Raw genomic sequence first — 17,919 nt, forward strand, 5'->3', positions numbered from 1 at the left:
CAGATACATCGTTCTGATCACCTCCGAGTTCAGACCCCAAGATACCTTCGCAGCCCTGCACAGCTGACGATAGAGGCCCTGTGCCTTCTTGCTCACGTTCTTCACGTGACTGTTGAACGTGAGCCTATCGTCAACTGTGAGGCCTAGTATCCGGACCTCCCCAGTCCGGCCAAGCGGCTCACCTCCCATGCTCAGTAATGGGTAGTCGAACTTTAGCTTGTTGGTTAGCACCATCACCTTGGTGTGAATGAAGCTTAGCGTCTTAGACTTGGCAATGATGAGCCCTAGCCCTGTAGTATTGATATGCATACGTTTTAAGAGTTTTCACACTGTTGGGTATAAGGCATAACCAGTCCCAACACTTCGTATTAATAAAAAGTTTAAAAGATGAATCAATACTTGCTATCACGCAAAATTGTTTCAACTTTATTATTACATCATCAATATTGCAGTCCATTGGTAGACATATGCCACCCCCATGTATTATCAATAAGACCAGTTGGAAGCGGCGTGCATTTAACGTTTCCTGATGGTCTTAACAAGGTCATACGTCCACATTGTACACAGACGTCCTATGCTGCGCTAGCTGGTCCTTAGCCTTACCTCAAAAACCTCATAGTCCGAGCGGCCTGAGAAATGGATGTTTTGCCATAAATAGACTGGTTAGTCACGAAGCTGAACGATTTAAAAATATGTACTTTGAAATCGTCAAATTTTAAGCACGTTATAACAATAATTTACTACATGTTAAACCATTCTATGTGTTAAGTAAAATACCATACTAGCTTTGCAAATATTTGCGGGCAATGAGTTTGAACTTATTATCCATACAGATCATTAATGTAATAAATTCACAAAACTAAACTTATTAAAAGGCAAGGACAAAAAACCTCTTTAAATGGTTTTTAAACTGACAGATTAAGTAAAAGTGCTATAAATCATGATAAAATTTGTAACTTGTTATAGATAGGAAAAGTACCGAACTAAAAAAGTTTTCTAGTAAATCTCGTTTCAAACGAAACTCGGAATTATTAAACATTAAAAACAACAAATCGAAATTCCCAATCCACGTAATTAACGGTGATCTGAAGAGATTGTTGTTAAACTTTCGTTTAAACGTTAGCAAGAAAACGAATAGCAAAAGAGTGGATTAATTCTTGCGTTTTATTTGTAAGCGGGTCAGTCTCGCCAGGCTGCAGTTGAAGGGGTTAGCGAGTTTCTCTTTGTACGGACCGTACACGTTGTAGGGGCTTAACTAACTCGTCAACAGGTTGTGAAATACGAGTGAAAAGCTCGAGTTGTAAACGTCGAGCGCTCTCCGGCGCGTGTCGACGTTGCAAAGGGCGCTGATTACGCGCCGCCGCACCGCTTCGTAATTGCAAGATTGGCGCAGTCGTCAAGTGCCCGTAATTAAACATTACATTAAGTCTTTTGCTTCTAACGGCCAGCCTCGCCTCTGAAGCACGCCATTTGATGTGTGCTTTCGACTTGTCACTTGCGTGTACATTACGTGCCCGTCAATAAGACCGGGAGTTCAGGCGATATTTTATAAAAACGCTGTGTAAAAAAATTTATGTAAATACTTGAGGATATGTATCTTTAATGGCTTTTTTAAATAAAGGTACAATGGCTGCCGAATCTTACGGAAATTCTGAACTACCGAGACCCACGGGAGACTCGACTGGGGTTTGCGTAGGAGTGAAAAAAATGAGGTTCACAAGAATATATATATATATATACACACATATTTATATATTTATTTTTATATATATATATATGTATATATATCTGCTTTCAATTGTGGGGAACTAAAATTTGACTTCAACTAATAAGATAAAATTTTTAGAAGCTTACCGACTGCTACTTGTAAAAACTTGCACAAAAATGTAACCGGTATAAGCTAAATTTTGAGAGAAGTTTATGGGAAAAAAGTATGCGAATGTCTGGTCTAGATTAAAATTTGATTTTTATTATAATTTGTAAATTGCAAAGTCATCGGTAGTTTTAAAATTTAAACGCATTATTTTTCCATCACACTGAATATTTTATGAGGTCATATTTTTTCTGGCTATATTTATACAATACGATGATTATGTATTTTTACCTATTTTTTATTCGAAAGTAACGGTAAGTGATTTGAGTAACGAGAAAAAAATTATATTACTTATAAAACAAAAAAAAATAACAACAAGACCTCTTTTTCATATATTGATTATATACCGCGATAAAGACTAAACGTCAAGTTTTTTTTTTAGAATTGGTTTCAAAAATTGAATGAATAAAATATCTATTGTTACCCTAGTTATTTCTAGCATTATATAGTTATTGATTAAATTTATAATTAATAGTATTAAATCGCATTAGAAGCACGCGCTGTTCGTCGCGAGCACTTGTTAAACACACTCTGAGTTAAGTGCCGCAGTTTCGACGGTAAATGGATATTTGAGGAGGAAATCAGTTTCAGCCACGGCACCGCGTTATATTTATTAATTAAATTATTCCCGGGGACCACGTCGATGTTGCCAACTGATTTGTATGATGGATAAAGACAAGTACTATGCATTTAAAATAACATTATTCTTTTTTAATTATGCAAGCGTCTTTTTGCAGAAAGAATAATATACAAAAAGTAATATAATTTAAGGATTATAAATGATACGAATAATTTTAACATTAAGACTCTTTTTGCTTATTTTTTTAAAGATTTACTCGTGAAATTTTAATCACATAGACGTTATAAAATTTTACACGCGTTGTGTCTAATTTTATTACACCAGAAATACACGACTAGTTCCAAATTTATCACTGTTTTAATATGTAAATGAAGCTGCTACTTAATAACTACATTGTTGCTTCTAATTCGACACCCTAGAGGCCTTGGTTGTGATAGTGATTTACTTTTTAGCAATATATTATATTGTGTAAGTAGCTGATGCGTATGATACGAATAACTGAATTTTTAGTTATATCATTTCAACCGTACGCCGTAGACGGCTGATTGGGTTCTCTTATAGTGCTCCTAATGAACTGGAAATGAAATCTGCCTCTTCTTCATATTCCAACGAGTTTATCAAGGTCACCTGTCCACCTTGCCCGTGGACGTCATACGCCGCTCTTGCCAATCTTTGATCCGGCCAGTTTTACTACGCAGTCTGGCCTGCCCAATTCAATTTGCCAATCTGCTTGGTCAAATCAGTTACTTTCGTTTGTCTATGGATCTCCTCATTCTTAATACGATATCTATAATTCGGTGTAGCTACTTCAGTTGATCAAAATTTCAATTAGTTCATTGTATAAATGATTAAAATGTAATTTAGTGACAAACGAAATGAGTGAAATTTATTTCTTCGTGGCAAACTCACACCGTTCGCATCAACACTTTCGACAATATAGAATTTTTAACTTGAAACATCTATTAATTTCTATAAGCAATAGAGCAAGGGTTAGCCAGAACTCTGTTGTTAACAGTATAACGGGAGTAGTGTTTGACGATCCTTATGATCATATTTTATATTTTTTTAATCCTTATAAAATTTTGATTTTATGAAAGTTTATTAATAGTTGTTTGTTCTATGGTTTGTAGATATAACTAAATTTTACACTTGTCATTTTGATCTGCGAGATGATACTATTTATTAAGGCCAGTAATTCGATGGTTTTCTGTATACGTAAATAATTAAATATAGTTTTCCAACTACTATTTGGCGGTAAATATGTCTTTACTAGAGTTAGAGAACTAGAGTTTACTCCCACTACCAAAAGCATTTCGACTTGTACCTAAATAAATATATTTCAGAAATATCAATTCAAGATTTTCTTGTTACAAATTTTAAGCAACGGTTGTGAAATATCACCAAAAGAAATATTTGCCGCTGTAGCGGGCGCCTCTTAGCAGAATTTACTTTTCGCAAACCTGCCTCGGTTAATTGAAAGAGCTTCTTTCATTTAGTGTAATATTTTATGGCGCGGAGTCTGGCGGCGAGAATGCGGTTTCTCTCAAACACGTAACGCTCCTTCGTTCCCGCTATTCAACAGTCGGTTACGACGCTTTGTAACGCTCGCACAGGCGAGAAAATAATTTAATCTCTCCAACGGAATCGGAATATAAATTTGTTTCCAACATTATCTTAATTGGTACTTCTGTTCTATCAACTTTCAGCTTGGGCTTTGACGAATTGTTATGCACTAAGTTCTTTTTTCAGCTTAAATATTTTTGTAACATTACATAAATTTTTATTGACAGGGATCTAAAACAAAGTAGTTACGACAATAACTGAATGTAATCACATTGGTTAATGTTTTTAAAGGGTTTGTGCAAATTGGCGTTCTATTCAAAAGGTTGTTTTTGAGTTATATTGACGGGTGTTGTAATATATAAACCTCAAACTGACCGCCACTGCTGAGGCATGCTAAAATAAGGGTCTCTAAGAACCATTAAGCCGTCTAGAATGTTGCACCGCAACGACAAGGTCTCCCACGCTATTTACACACTTTACAACACCGCTCACCTCTTAACACATCGTTAGACATCGTAAATCCATATAAAATACTCGTAAAGTGTATTTTATAAATAACAATAAACATCGTACATAACTACGTGATTAACATAATGTTTCTGGAATGTTCCACTTTTGTCTTGTAAACGAGCATAAAGTGAAAGAACAAATTGCGAGTTTCCCCAGTATTTTCCTCGCTCGGAAAAATATATGTTTTATTAAAGCTCGGCATTTCCGAGAGCGAGGCAACCCTCGGGCGGGGTGGGCCGCCGCGGAGAATGGGGCGGCGCGCCAGTGTATAACAGATAGTAGAAGGATATAAAACATATTTACGCGCCTATAAAGTACTCTCGTACGTTCGCTCTCCACCATTTTCTTTGTTCTTCGCTCCCAGCCAATGATAATGCCTTCTATGGTTCGGTTAAACTTATTTCACTTCTGTGTTATCTGACTTTTCTTCAACCGTTTTGTTTACAACCAAACTGAAATTTAACATTTTGAAATAAACGTTTTAGGGTGGTTGGTCTTTACAACTGCGTACACAATCCTTTTTTATGTACGGTACCTTTTTATTAATGCAAACATACGGTTGATGTCGTGGTTTCAGACGTTTAAAATAAAATTAAGAAACGTAAGCAGACAGAAAATGGAACCCTTTTGATATTTTTAAAAAGAAAGTACACAAGTGATCGTATTATGTTAAAGCCAGTGAACAGAAAGGGAGGAGCACAACACTCGAAGTCATTGAGAGCGAGTAGAACGGAAGCCAGAGCGTTAACAGTAAAGCGAGGAGCGTCTTAATCTTGTGCGACAGTACGGCTCTGAGTCGAAACTCCTTGCGTAGGTGAGAGGGTGTAATAACAAGTCGCCCCCACCCTGCACTTCACCACCCGTTTATCGCCCACAAGCTTTCCTGCTTGCAAACTTTGGAGATTCGTATTATTCTCTCGTACAAACACGCTCCACTTGAAACCAACTTGCAACGGTGCAAAGTTAAAATTGTTTTTCGCATCTTTTGCATTTTACATTAGTCAATTAATTATTAGTTTTTAAAAAATATTATGAAGTATTTACACTTTTCATGATTACAGAAAATAAATAGGTTTTATTATAAAACCATTTCATTTGCTTTCTAGGCTAAATGTTTCACAACTTACGCTTATGGCAGATTATGTGCAAATAACATATGCAAAATAACAATTTTCTTTAGCTTCTTGACATTGGTTTTGAAATATTAACAGTTTATTTTGCAAGTTTGATTATGGATGCTTGGATTGTTATTTTCATGGTTATCAACTTTTACCTCTTTTTTGGCAAGACTTAATGGCTATTGTAAAACTTTAACGCTTCAAATTCAAGTATTCCAACTTTTAACGTCATCGCTATGAGCCCGGAAAAAAACATAGTTCTCACTTCGGAAACATATAGAGGACAAAGATGCTTCGTCAAAGAGCCGTAATTATCCGTAGGCGGGTGAGTGGTGGCACTCGACGCCGAGGTCGAGATATCTCTCGACGGATCAGCGGTTCACTCGGGGTGCACTCTGCGATTCCGTTTGTCACTGCGCCCGGCTGGGGCGTGAGCTCTCGCTCTGATAACCGCGCGTCAACGTGCTTTGAGTGCGAAGCGCCTTTAACCGCTGAAGCAATCTGAGAGCTTAGTGATGCTACTGCGATCTGCCTCCTGACGTTGCCACAAACTATACCTGCGATATTTGCAGTCATTCGTTCATTTATGTGTTCTCCTTTTGAACTAAAATATTTTATAAGCTACGGTAACTAGTTTGTGTCATTTTTAACCCAATGCTACTTTTGATTAACCATGTTATGTTCAAATTATAAATTTAAAACTGGAACTCATAGTTCTTTACGGATATCTTTTTTACAGGTTAATATTATCTACAATTCAGAATGAGTATTATTTCATCGTGATGTCGAGGCTGTATGTCCTAGAGGCAAAAAAGAAATTCTACTCTTTTTTTTTATTTCAGTAACACAATTAACTTTTGGACTGTTTCTAGTATGTGTAATAATTACTTACGCGAAAAGCTGCTCTCTGGAACTGATTAGTTTGGCTTATCCTAATAGTTTTTCTTTTCTTTTTTTATTTCGAATGTCTTAAGTATCACGTTTTCTTGTGTAAAGATTAGATTCACTTACAAAGTTTACGTACAAAGTAGCGCTGGTAAATGGAAAAGTTTCCGATATTAGAATAAATACCATACCATTAGCTAACTTCGTCTTTACTCGAGGATAGCAGATTCTTTATGCTATTTGCAAAATTATTACTTCATAAAACAATCACAAATCAAAAATTGAGATCAAAAAGCAAGTTCCACTCGGCCGCCGAATATAAGGAGTTGTTCAAATTTATTCATGTCTTTATTTGTGTCGTAAATTGTTCACGATCGTTAGCGACGGGGAATCGAAAATAAGCATGCGACGACGTTTTGATAAAGTGCCCGTGTCTATCGCCTCATAACTCTAACCGTTCTAATCCATTAATAATTTAGCAACTCCGTGACAAAAGCCAATTTGTGAATTCCGTCTGGAGTGAAATTTCAGAGAATTATTATAAAGTAATCTAAGTTAGGCGATCCGGAGGGAGATGGAAGCTCTTGGCAGGTAGGGTTACCAGGTGTATAAGACTTAGAACTTAATTTTTAAATATATTAAGTTTGTTTTTAAAATCAGAACAATAGTTACACTTACAATGATAAGTTTAAACTATTTTTTTTTAAATAAAAATTTAGTTTTTTAATTTAAATTAAAAAAAGGAAATGTGTACAATATTTCAACGGTAAAGGTACATTATTAGTTCCCTCATCAAAAAAAATATCAACTAAAGCCAAACAGGTGATTCACCATCATCATATCAGCCTATAGACGCCCATTGCAATGCATTGGCTTCTTGAATGATCACCACGGTGACTTTAACTATGTCGTCGGACCAAACTGTGGGAGGCTTAACCACACTTCTTCTACCGGCTCGTAGTCACCACTCGAGATAGGTAAATAGATAATCCAAGTGAAATTGATTCTTAAATCCTTTTTTATCGAACTAAATATTACATAATCATGTCTAAATATACATTCATTCGGTTCCGTCTCTGATAATCGAATGAATGTATTTGGCATATTACATCAGAAACGGAATCATTGAATCGTGCGATTGCTGGATTAATTGCTCGTTTCACTGCGGGACGAGTGCTTGCTCGGCGCTTTAAGATTGTTAAATGCCAACGAGTTAAAACTATTATATTCTCTAGTTTGGTACTGCCGTAGCATATTACTTTTGATTTGAAATGAAATTTTTTTTGAACCTGTTTATGACAAATCTTTACCTATTTTATTGCATAACAAATAAGTTATAAAAATATCTCATGATACGGAAAAGTCATTTACAGATTTTATTTTAACATTGATACATTGAATTAAATTTGGAAAGGTATTTAGTACTGCTCATTAGCATTTATGTAAAATTAATATTCATTTACAAACAATAATTTATTGTATACCTTTAAATACAAATATAACTTAGATTACAGTAAGTATTGCCCCGACATGTTTCACTTAAAATCAAAATTTAATTCGTCACACTGGTACCAAAATTAATACAAACAAGAATTTAATAATTATACAGAGTACTTGGTTATAGATGCAAAAGCTTTAAAGTAGTAAATGAACAGCTCAGCTGTCAGCGAAGAGCTTTAAATATTTTATAGTTATTTCTAATTACTCTGCGATTACTATATCGGAATGCGACAGGCTGATAACTTCTTAGCACAAATTCTGCAGGGACAGATAGTGAACAATAATTAATAATATGAAGTACTCAGAATTTTAAAAATTCATTTTGTTACTGTATTATCATTACCTTTTTTATTATTTATGAATTCATTTATTTTTAGACTGGGTGTACTATACATTAATTGAGAGTAAATGGGCAATTTTATCAAGCTTTAACAACTATAACCAATCATCCCATGTATTATACGTACACATGTAAATCATCTTCCACCTTCAGTAACATAACTCACCATTTAGTTTATACACTGTCTAATTAAAATGACTCTTCAAAGTGATAGTCTATTAATAACCGCGTAGTTGAATAAGTCATCTGCATAGACTAGAAGACGGAGAGCTTTAATTGGATACCGTGACAAGTCGCGCTCACCACCGTCTCTCCGTTGCTTTGATAAACATATAATTTGCCAGGAGTGTACACACCCGTTGGTGCGGTGGCATAAATAAATATCAACATCATAAGTACAATACTTACGTGACCATTAGCACATTAAGTTCTTGCTTGTGTTGAGTTTTACAACTTGATTGGCCATTACACTGAGATGTTGTCGTGTTGTGTCAACCGATAATGTTATGATTGTGCCGTTAGAACGGTATAAAGAAAATAGCTTTTTGCTCAATCATTCTGGCGGGGTGTTAAAAAATATTACAGGTATTCAGATATTCTTAAATATCATCCTGGGTTAATCTCAATTCAGTATGTATAAACGTGCATTTTACAAATCGCGTACGCGATTAATAATTAGGATTTAACGATGAAAGTACCGTGACAAAATTGTTAAGAATATATTTGTCTCTGGACACTGCAATGTAACTCGTAGAAAGAGAACATACGAATAGAAAGTATATCACAAGCGATACGCTTGCTCTAATTTAATTAGTATTCAAAAGGTATAAAGAGATTGAAATGAGGTTTTAATGGACACTGGAACGGGCAGAACCGGTCCGACGCATGCTCTCTCGTGTAACGTCGCTTATGTGCGTTCTCGCCAGCTCATTAAAGCGGTTTTTGTACGCGTCTCGTGTTTATCTCATTACCTCGGCGGTCTCGCGCTACTGAATCGGGCCGGCTCGCTTACACCGCCGTGTGTGTCAATTATGGCGACATGAGACACTTTTCATACGCTTATTTAACCCTTGACCTCCAAGGCGAACTCAATTATGAAAAAAACGTTGCACAACTGTTACTAATGTTACCAATTTAATGACAATTCAATGTTGTTTTATTTATTTACTTATTTACACTTTTTTGTACACCATAAACAATAAATAAAGGAAAAAAAAGAACATTCATAAAGTTGTTTGTTGTTAGAGAACAGTTGACAATTATATAAATTAAATAAGTATGACTCTTTTTCTTTTACGATATTTTGAGAAGCGTTTTTATTTTATTAATAGTCCTAACGAAGACGAATGATTTTCTTTTTTATTTTAGGCACCCTTATCGCATGTACTCAAAATATATTTTGATTTCAACACGTTATTTTATTAAAGGGCCGAAAAGTAACGTCGTTTCTGTCGACATATTTTACAGAAAAGCAGATTGATCTTTACACCCCGGCATTGAAAATTTGTATACTAGATGGCAAAAGGTTGTTGATAACGAAGGTGAATATATTGTTGATCAGAAAGAAAAACTTGTAAAAATGTAGTCGTATGAATTTAACTTAAGAAAACAAGATTACTTTCCAGTTCCCCTAATGGTATTAATGCACTTTAACATGTATTAATATATAATTTAGATAAAAGATATAATTTACAACAAAACAATTGTTAGGTATAAAATAAATAAAATACTACTGGTAACGGCCTTTTACTAGGCTGAATCATAAATTACCTCGTTGAAATGTATACAAATATTTAAAATTCTGTCCCCGACATTATTACTAACATGCTCGTCATGCAATTTATTTGTAAGTATATCTAAAACCGGTCAATATGAGCATTGGGATCGATTCCTTCGTTTGTGTGGAGACGAGTGCACACCACTTCGACGTTTTATACCTCTCGAAGCGACTACGCGCCGCCTCATTGCGCTCCGTCTTTGCGCTCAGTTTTCCCTCTTTATTTTCGGCTCACGTTACTATGTAAATTTATTTTAAAACAAGCAGTAACGAATCTCTCTGCCGTAATATGGCATGTGCACAGGCATAAGTTTGCGAACTCTTAGTTCCGTCTCATATTTTGCACAACTCTCGAGTCCATAATGTGTTTAACAAAGTATCAACATTGCGCTTTAATTGCATATGCTTACTGCTTATGTTCTCAAGGCTGTTATTTGTTTAACAATTAACTTTTAGATTTTTTTCTTTGTAATGGATCAATTCATGTTATTACTGTTGAATGTTATTGCATGAATTTCGAAATGTACTTTTGAACCAGAGATCTAACTGTGCCAACCTTTTAATTATAGATACCCAAAAGGTAGTCTTAAATAAGGAAAAATGAAAATGTATTTATATATTCAAACAACAAAAGAAGTCGTTCGAGTCGTTTATTCGAAACGAACAATCGCCAATTTTCGTGTTCCCGTTGTTATAACGCGGGGCGAATCCGATGGCCAGTCGACCCTCAGCAAACGCTATAGAACAAACTACTTTTTTATACAGAGAGCAAACAAAATGAGTTAGCGGTGCTGTTGCCGCTACGTAGCTCTCTGTATTCCGAGCTTGAAAATTCGCTTTAATACCTTTGTTCTACAGCGCTTTACGGTTCTCATGTTGCGCGGAAACGTTTCAGATTTACTTTTATGTACGAAATACTTTCTTCACTCTCAACTTCTGGGACATTTTGAAAGATTAGATTGTTTGCGTGCTTGTCATACATTTTTCTATTGTTAGCACATCTTTAATAATACTTCTATATAACTAGAATATTATTGCTTCATTTTGTGTAAAGTTAAAAACAGATCATTTATACACATTTTATTTGAAGCTATTTTTTATTCGAAATCTGCGAATTATTATACCATTGTAATAAAGCAATAAAATCAAATTATGAGAGAGCCGAGAACTCTCGAAACCAGTTTAAAATCGCAGTTATTTGTAGTCCCCTATTACGTATTCTTACTGCGCCGTTATGTGATAATTTATTTGAAAGGCAATAATTAATAATTTAATACGCGCTCACGGAACTCACAAATTTATAGACATAATTCCTTTAATAAATACAAAAATTCAAAAGTAAATCGGTTTCATTGTTTAGTAACAGAACGCTTACTTTCGTCGAAAAATTAAATAAAATAGAATCTCGAGTTTGAGTTTATTCATTACACGCCACCGCTGTGGGCGGGTGGGGGTTCCATGGATGGGGCGCCCACCCTCGTTCTGCTCAGTTTATGGATATAACCTCGACAAAATACCCCTAAAATTGCACTGTTTTTATTACGCTCTCTCTCTCTTTATCTCTTTTGGTTTGTTGTGCCCGCTATATACGATGTTATTATTTTATTAGCGAACTTGTTGGCTTCTATGAGAAGTTTTACTTTAAATAAAGCTTAGTTTATTTTTACTTCATTTAGGACTTTAGGATAATATTGTATAAAATCTTGTTACAAAGTATTATTAGCTTTTGTTAGAAGCCAACGCCGTTTTATACTATATTTTTAATTGGGAAATTGAGATAAGGTTTTAAACGATTAATAAAATGTCATTTGTTTTTTTTTTGGGCTTTTACATTTTATAAAAACATACTGAAAGCTGATTTTACATTAAACACTGTGTTTTAATCGTTTCTATGAATGCAGGAGGGGTCATAAATTAAATGAAATCGAACTTTATAACTCAATATAGCACAGTTCATGTTGAAGACGCCGGGTATGACACAATGAAATGTACGATATGATTTTTCTATCCGTTTTATATAAACATTGTTTAGATGCCAAATAGTTTGCGAAGGCGATAAAACAAGACGGCTGGCAAGCGACCAAGTCGAGTACGTTACGAGTGGATGGGCCCACGATTTGCGACACGGACGCGAGCGTCGCGGAGCCGTTTCCTCTCATCGGCATGCTTAGCGCAGATTTCCACAGATACATTTTAAATGGAGCCGCCGGATCGCAATTACACTCCCTTTGAGCATACGGAATGCGTTATGTATGACATTCAATTCAATTTCGCACACAAAGCGCACGGCGAAATTCTCTTTCTCTTTGACCGGATCCTCTTATGCAATGCTTTGTTAGTGAAATAGCTCGCAGTTTAAACGGCTGCGCCGTTGGTCCGTTACGCGAAAATGTTATTTGTTTCTGTTGTGTTTATATTAACATTTCGCAAATACAAATTTGGTTTTTGTGCCTTGTCTGGGCTAATTTGTTATTTTTCATGCATTGTAACGTAATACTTATAAACAAAAACCATGTTATTATAGCTGTCAAATGAAATTGTCACGTTTTTGGTCCCGTTGGTGTTTAGATTAGTTTGTTTTGTTCGGACATGCGACAGATTGTTTCACCGGCTTGTGGGTTGATCGATGCTGTCAAGTGTTACAAACAACTTTGTTGGCAGGCAGCGAGAACATTACAAAGTGGACGTGTCCACCTGGCCGGGACATGCCTCCACTCATGTCCTCTATAAACTAATTTATCGGCCTATTTACGTCTAACCGAAGTAAAGCAAAAACTTTTTTATAAATTAAAAGATTGTGAAGTAAATTTCATCATCATCATCACTGTATCAGCCGATAGATGTCCGCTGTAAGGCATGGGCCTCTCCGGATGACCGGTCTTTCGTTACCCGCATCTAGCTACTTTTAACTATATCGTCGGTCCCCCTAGTGGGGGGCATACCCACGCTGTCAGTACTGGTTCGTGGTCGCCACTAGAACGTTTTACCAAGAAGTAAATGTGACAAAACTCAAAAATTAGGTTATAAATTACAAACCTACCGAAATTATAAAATCATAGTAAATAAAAATGACCGCACGACTAATAGTCTGTTTGCATCAAAAAGTAATTAGAATGCCGATAAATAGTTTGATCAGTAGTCGTGTACGATGGTGAATTGTCTGCAAATTTCACACGCAGAAGTTGAGTCGGAGTTAATTAATTTACGCGGGGCAAGGTGAAGCTCGATTAGCAGAATAAATTGGGCTTGCGGCGGGCGTAATCCGGGCGCAGTAACAGCGCCGACAACAAAGGCACCTCGATCGCCCCCTCGCGAGAGCCGGGCTTAATGCTAACTCATTATTTATTCACATCTATAACGAGATTGTCAGTAACCGTCTCCCCGTAGCAACCTCCTATCCCCAGCCACTTATTTGTCTCGGCACTCTGAACGTCGCGTCGCCGTATTTACTTGCTCTTTTTTCGTTCCCATTATCCTCTTTTCACTTTTTGTTTATACAAGTCAGAGAGCTGTTTTGATTTAATTTTTTAGTTCGCCGCAAATTTTTAACACCGTTTAATTTATGGCTCAATTGAAGTATTTTATTACAATTGTAAACTTTGCTTTGATAATTTATTAAATTTTATATTTTAATTACATATATACATCTTTTTCCGACTAACATAGACGTGTATTTTCTGTGTTTTATATATATTCACAAATCGTATGTTAAATGTATATTTTTTTATATTAAGAATGAGGGTATCATAGTAGAGGGAAACAAAATCATATAAAATAAATTCGCGAATAGGAGCAAATTTGTAAAAGGTTAAACAATTGTACCGTTATGATTATTATATTAAAAAAGCAATCAAAAGGCGATCGCCACAATTGCCTGCCTATATTTAAGTTCCTTTGTTTCTACCACAATGCAACACTCTTTCAAATAACACGAACGAAAATTTAATGTGAAAACGTTTTATCCGCGACAAATTGTGCGACACGTGGGCGCGTTAAACACGTCGTAAAAACGCACCGCGTGAAAACTGAGCTCTGAAACCGCGCGGAAACAATGTTACACTAGAGAATTTTTATTCAAAAGATACGAGGAGCGTTGAAGCACTTGCAAACGGCTAGATAATGCCGGAAGATACTCGGCGCAGTCGTTGAAAATTTTATGTCACCTCGCTGCATCGCCGGCTGCAAGGCCCTCACGCCCCCCGCCCCGGGCCCCTCTCGCTGTTGCGTCGTTGCCGCTAAAAGCAAATATTAACACGCGGACGTAAGCTTTTTTATGTTCTGCTGTCTGCTTTTTAATAACTTGTCAGTTGTGATATATTTCTAATTTATAGATAATTTATGCTTTTCCTTTACATTTACATAATATTGTATTCTATGTTAATGTTTATACTCCGAATGAACTTTTAAATGAAATTTGTCGTTTTAAAATGTTTTCTAGTATGAATTATACATTGTCTAGATAGACAATAATTCTCCGTTACGTTATGCGAGCCACACTTTTACGTGTGTAATTGGTATTACTATTCATACAACGACGCCTCGAGTCACGACTCCATTAATATGTTTTTTGTATTATCTACTTGTTGACGCATTGTGCATGACCTAGCAATATATTTGGAAACAACACTTTCAAATTTTAGGCCCCTACTTTCTACAAGTTTTGACCTGTTTTATTTGTTCGTGAACATAAATCGTTTACACTAACTCGGCGTTAAATAAATTAATTGAAATGTGAATTTATCACAAATTGAGGTTTAAATGATAATACGAGTTCGAAAACAATTCAGCAATACGCTCGCCGCAAATTGAATGAGGTTCGAAATAAATCCACCGATCGTTATATGATTCCCCAATCTCCCTTTTCATAATGCGCACCCCTGTTTGCTGTCGTTCACAATTTATACAACAAGAGTCTTCCAATTCATAACTTTATTTTTATTCTCACATTCGTTTATATTCAATTACTATTTTTTTTATTTCATTTCGGCGCATTGCCTTTAAATTTGTAATCAAAATTAAACATTAGTTCTTAAATTTGTACTCAACAAGTTTATCAATATTTCTTTACTATCATTAACAATCCGATTCATTTAAAGACTTTGTTCTAATACAGTTAATAACGAATAGACACCTGTATAGATAATGTATACAGGTTGATTGGTTATAGAAAAATGCAACAGACGTATAACTTTGGGCAATACAAAGTCCGCAGGGACCGATAGTTGTAAATAATATTTAATTTTAATGGTAGTACAAAGGTACAAGGTTAAGTGGTAGTACTCCGAATTTTGAAAACGCTTTTTCTAACTCAATTATCATTAAAAATATTTATTACCTCTGAAACCGTTGATTTTTTTGATATGGTTCAATTCAATCATTTAAAGCCTTTACACCTTTTATTATATTATATTAACCTGTATTACACCAAATTTCTAAAACAAGCAAAACAATATGTTTTAATAATTGACTGAAAAAATTTATAATAACATTGAGTTAAAACGAAATTAAATAAAAAACAAAATGAATGATCGGTAAAACAGCGTTGAATTTTGTCGAACCGCTTTCCCTCTCATTAGAAGCCGCGACCCCGAGGGTCGACCACCATAAGCCGACACTCCAGTGTATCGTAAGTGTTAATTACTTTTGTCACTTAACAAGCCTGTGATTAACATTTCAAGCGGTTATATATTTTAACGTAACGCTCTCAGAGTTAATATGCATACGTTGTTTTAATATTACGATTTAATGTCTTTGAACGTTTTTAACTGAAAGTTAAATCGATAAACGTAATCCATCGCTTATTGCATCATTAACGCGCTGGCGAGGGAAGCGAGGCGTTTTCAATCTGCGTAATCAATGCCGGAAGTAATCCGTGCAAAGCTGACTGAAGACTCGACGTTGCACGGATGTTTACGATTTATAAGTTTTACTACCTTACATTTGTTGATTTTATTCAAAGTTTCTAAATATAATTACTCATCTTTTTAATTTTAGTATTTGGCTCTTTTTGTTTCATTTAACCTTGTCTAAACAGATACAAACAAAGGTTATTGGCCATCTAAGCAAAGTAGATAATTAAAAAAATGGCAACTTGAAAGAAAACATAACTTCAATCATAAATTTGTTCAATATTAATTTTGTTGTGTGGCTTTTACAACGCTTTTATTTTCCCAAATTCAATATTCAAGTATCCTGATCTAAGAGTTCAAAATTGCATGACATTAATATATAAATAATCAATGTGAAATAAGGTTAAAGACAAAAGTTATAAAAATAAACTCCTCGGTCTTTATTACATGCCTTTCATACTAGAAGACTAAGTGTCGACTACAGTACACACAAATTGCTTGTCTATATGCGACCCTACTTTTTTCAGGGTCTTTGGGAAAATAAGGTTTAGATGTGGCACAGAATTTTACTTTCAAATGTTACTGTATTATGTAATCTTAAAGAGGATCACGTCGTGTCTGATGAAGTGATAAATGATAAGTCAGTTTTCGAGTTGGCCTTGAATGTTGGAGTATCCAATATTCGATTTCGAACATTGATTAAGAAATACGTTAAAAAAATTGACGAAAATAATGTTTGATCCGTACTTGATTTCCATACTTTTTTTTAACTTAAAACGCAACACAGATTGCCAGAGTACGTGATTCCAAGTTAAACCATAAACGATGAAGAACAATGCCAGCGGAACTGGATTTATGCCATGTGCTTGCCCGTTTCTTCTCTATCTTTATGAATAACTTTTATTTGTGGACGAGGTTTCTATAGGTTTCGTACTCACACTGTTGACCATTAGTGAAAAACTTAAGTCATTGGTCGCTGATTTTATGGTCTTTAAATTTCATATTTTCTTGTAATCTTTTGTGAGTATTATGTGATAGCAGCAAAGTTATTTTTTTTACAAATATTGCATGAATTGATTGCATCATGAAATGAAACCACGTGAAAAAAAAGTTCTTAAAATAAATTTATGCGGCCCCAAACAGACAACAAAAAACAAAAATAATGTTTCAGCTTTACTCTAATTATTGTTAATATACTATATTTAGATGTCGTAAAATTGTTATTGTTGTTCTTACTAAATATTATCGTCTTATGGTGAAATTAATGACGTATTATTTGATACAAATTGCCACTAGTTATTATAAATACTCCGCATTGATTATAAAAAGCAGTTCATATCCGTTTACTACGAGGAAAATAAAATTTTATCCCCTGCTGCTTCAGCGTCTCCCTAAAATGGGGAAAGAAATCTGCGCGTTTTTCATTCACAAATAGATCATTCCGGATTATTATTCTCTTTAGCGAAGGGGGCTTATAATAAGTTTTAAATTACTCGACGTTTTTATACTTCCGCTTTACATGAATTTCTTTTATTATTTTTAAGACATTGCTGTTTTCTCAATTTGAATTGTATTAAAGGATGATAAACATAAATCGTCTACCTTAATTTCGTTACCGAAAGTAGTAAAGCATGGATTGTCGAATATATTACAGTAAATAGCTTCTTCTCCAAGTAGGGATAATTTTTAAATATGAAAAAATAAACATTTACAGGGCGTTCTTTTTCCTTAAAAGTTAATTCAAACAACTTGATAAAAACTTAATGAAAAATGTAAAAGACTAGAATAAATTAATGAAAAGTTAAAATACAAATATTCATTTTAAATATATCTGTTTTATTGACAAACGTATCTTTAGACGCTTTAACGTATTTATAAATATTTATTAAAAAAAATATGTGTCGTCGCAATTTAACTAAAGAAT

At 34.8% G+C, this 17,919-nt stretch overlaps 1 protein-coding gene across 11 annotated transcripts in view; it reads left to right on the top strand.

Moving 5' to 3' along the window:
- The window catches only part of LOC137933585 (proline-rich protein 36-like), a 62,283-nt gene that overhangs the window by 25,803 nt on the left and 18,561 nt on the right, over positions 1 to 17,919 (top strand). The window lies entirely within an intron of this gene.

This window comes from Battus philenor, unplaced genomic scaffold (genome assembly GCF_028537555.1).
Source record: "Battus philenor isolate CCGP_79_NKW_IND1 unplaced genomic scaffold, ilBatPhil1.0.hap1 SCAF_13, whole genome shotgun sequence".
Classification (NCBI taxonomy): domain Eukaryota; kingdom Metazoa; phylum Arthropoda; class Insecta; order Lepidoptera; family Papilionidae; genus Battus; species Battus philenor.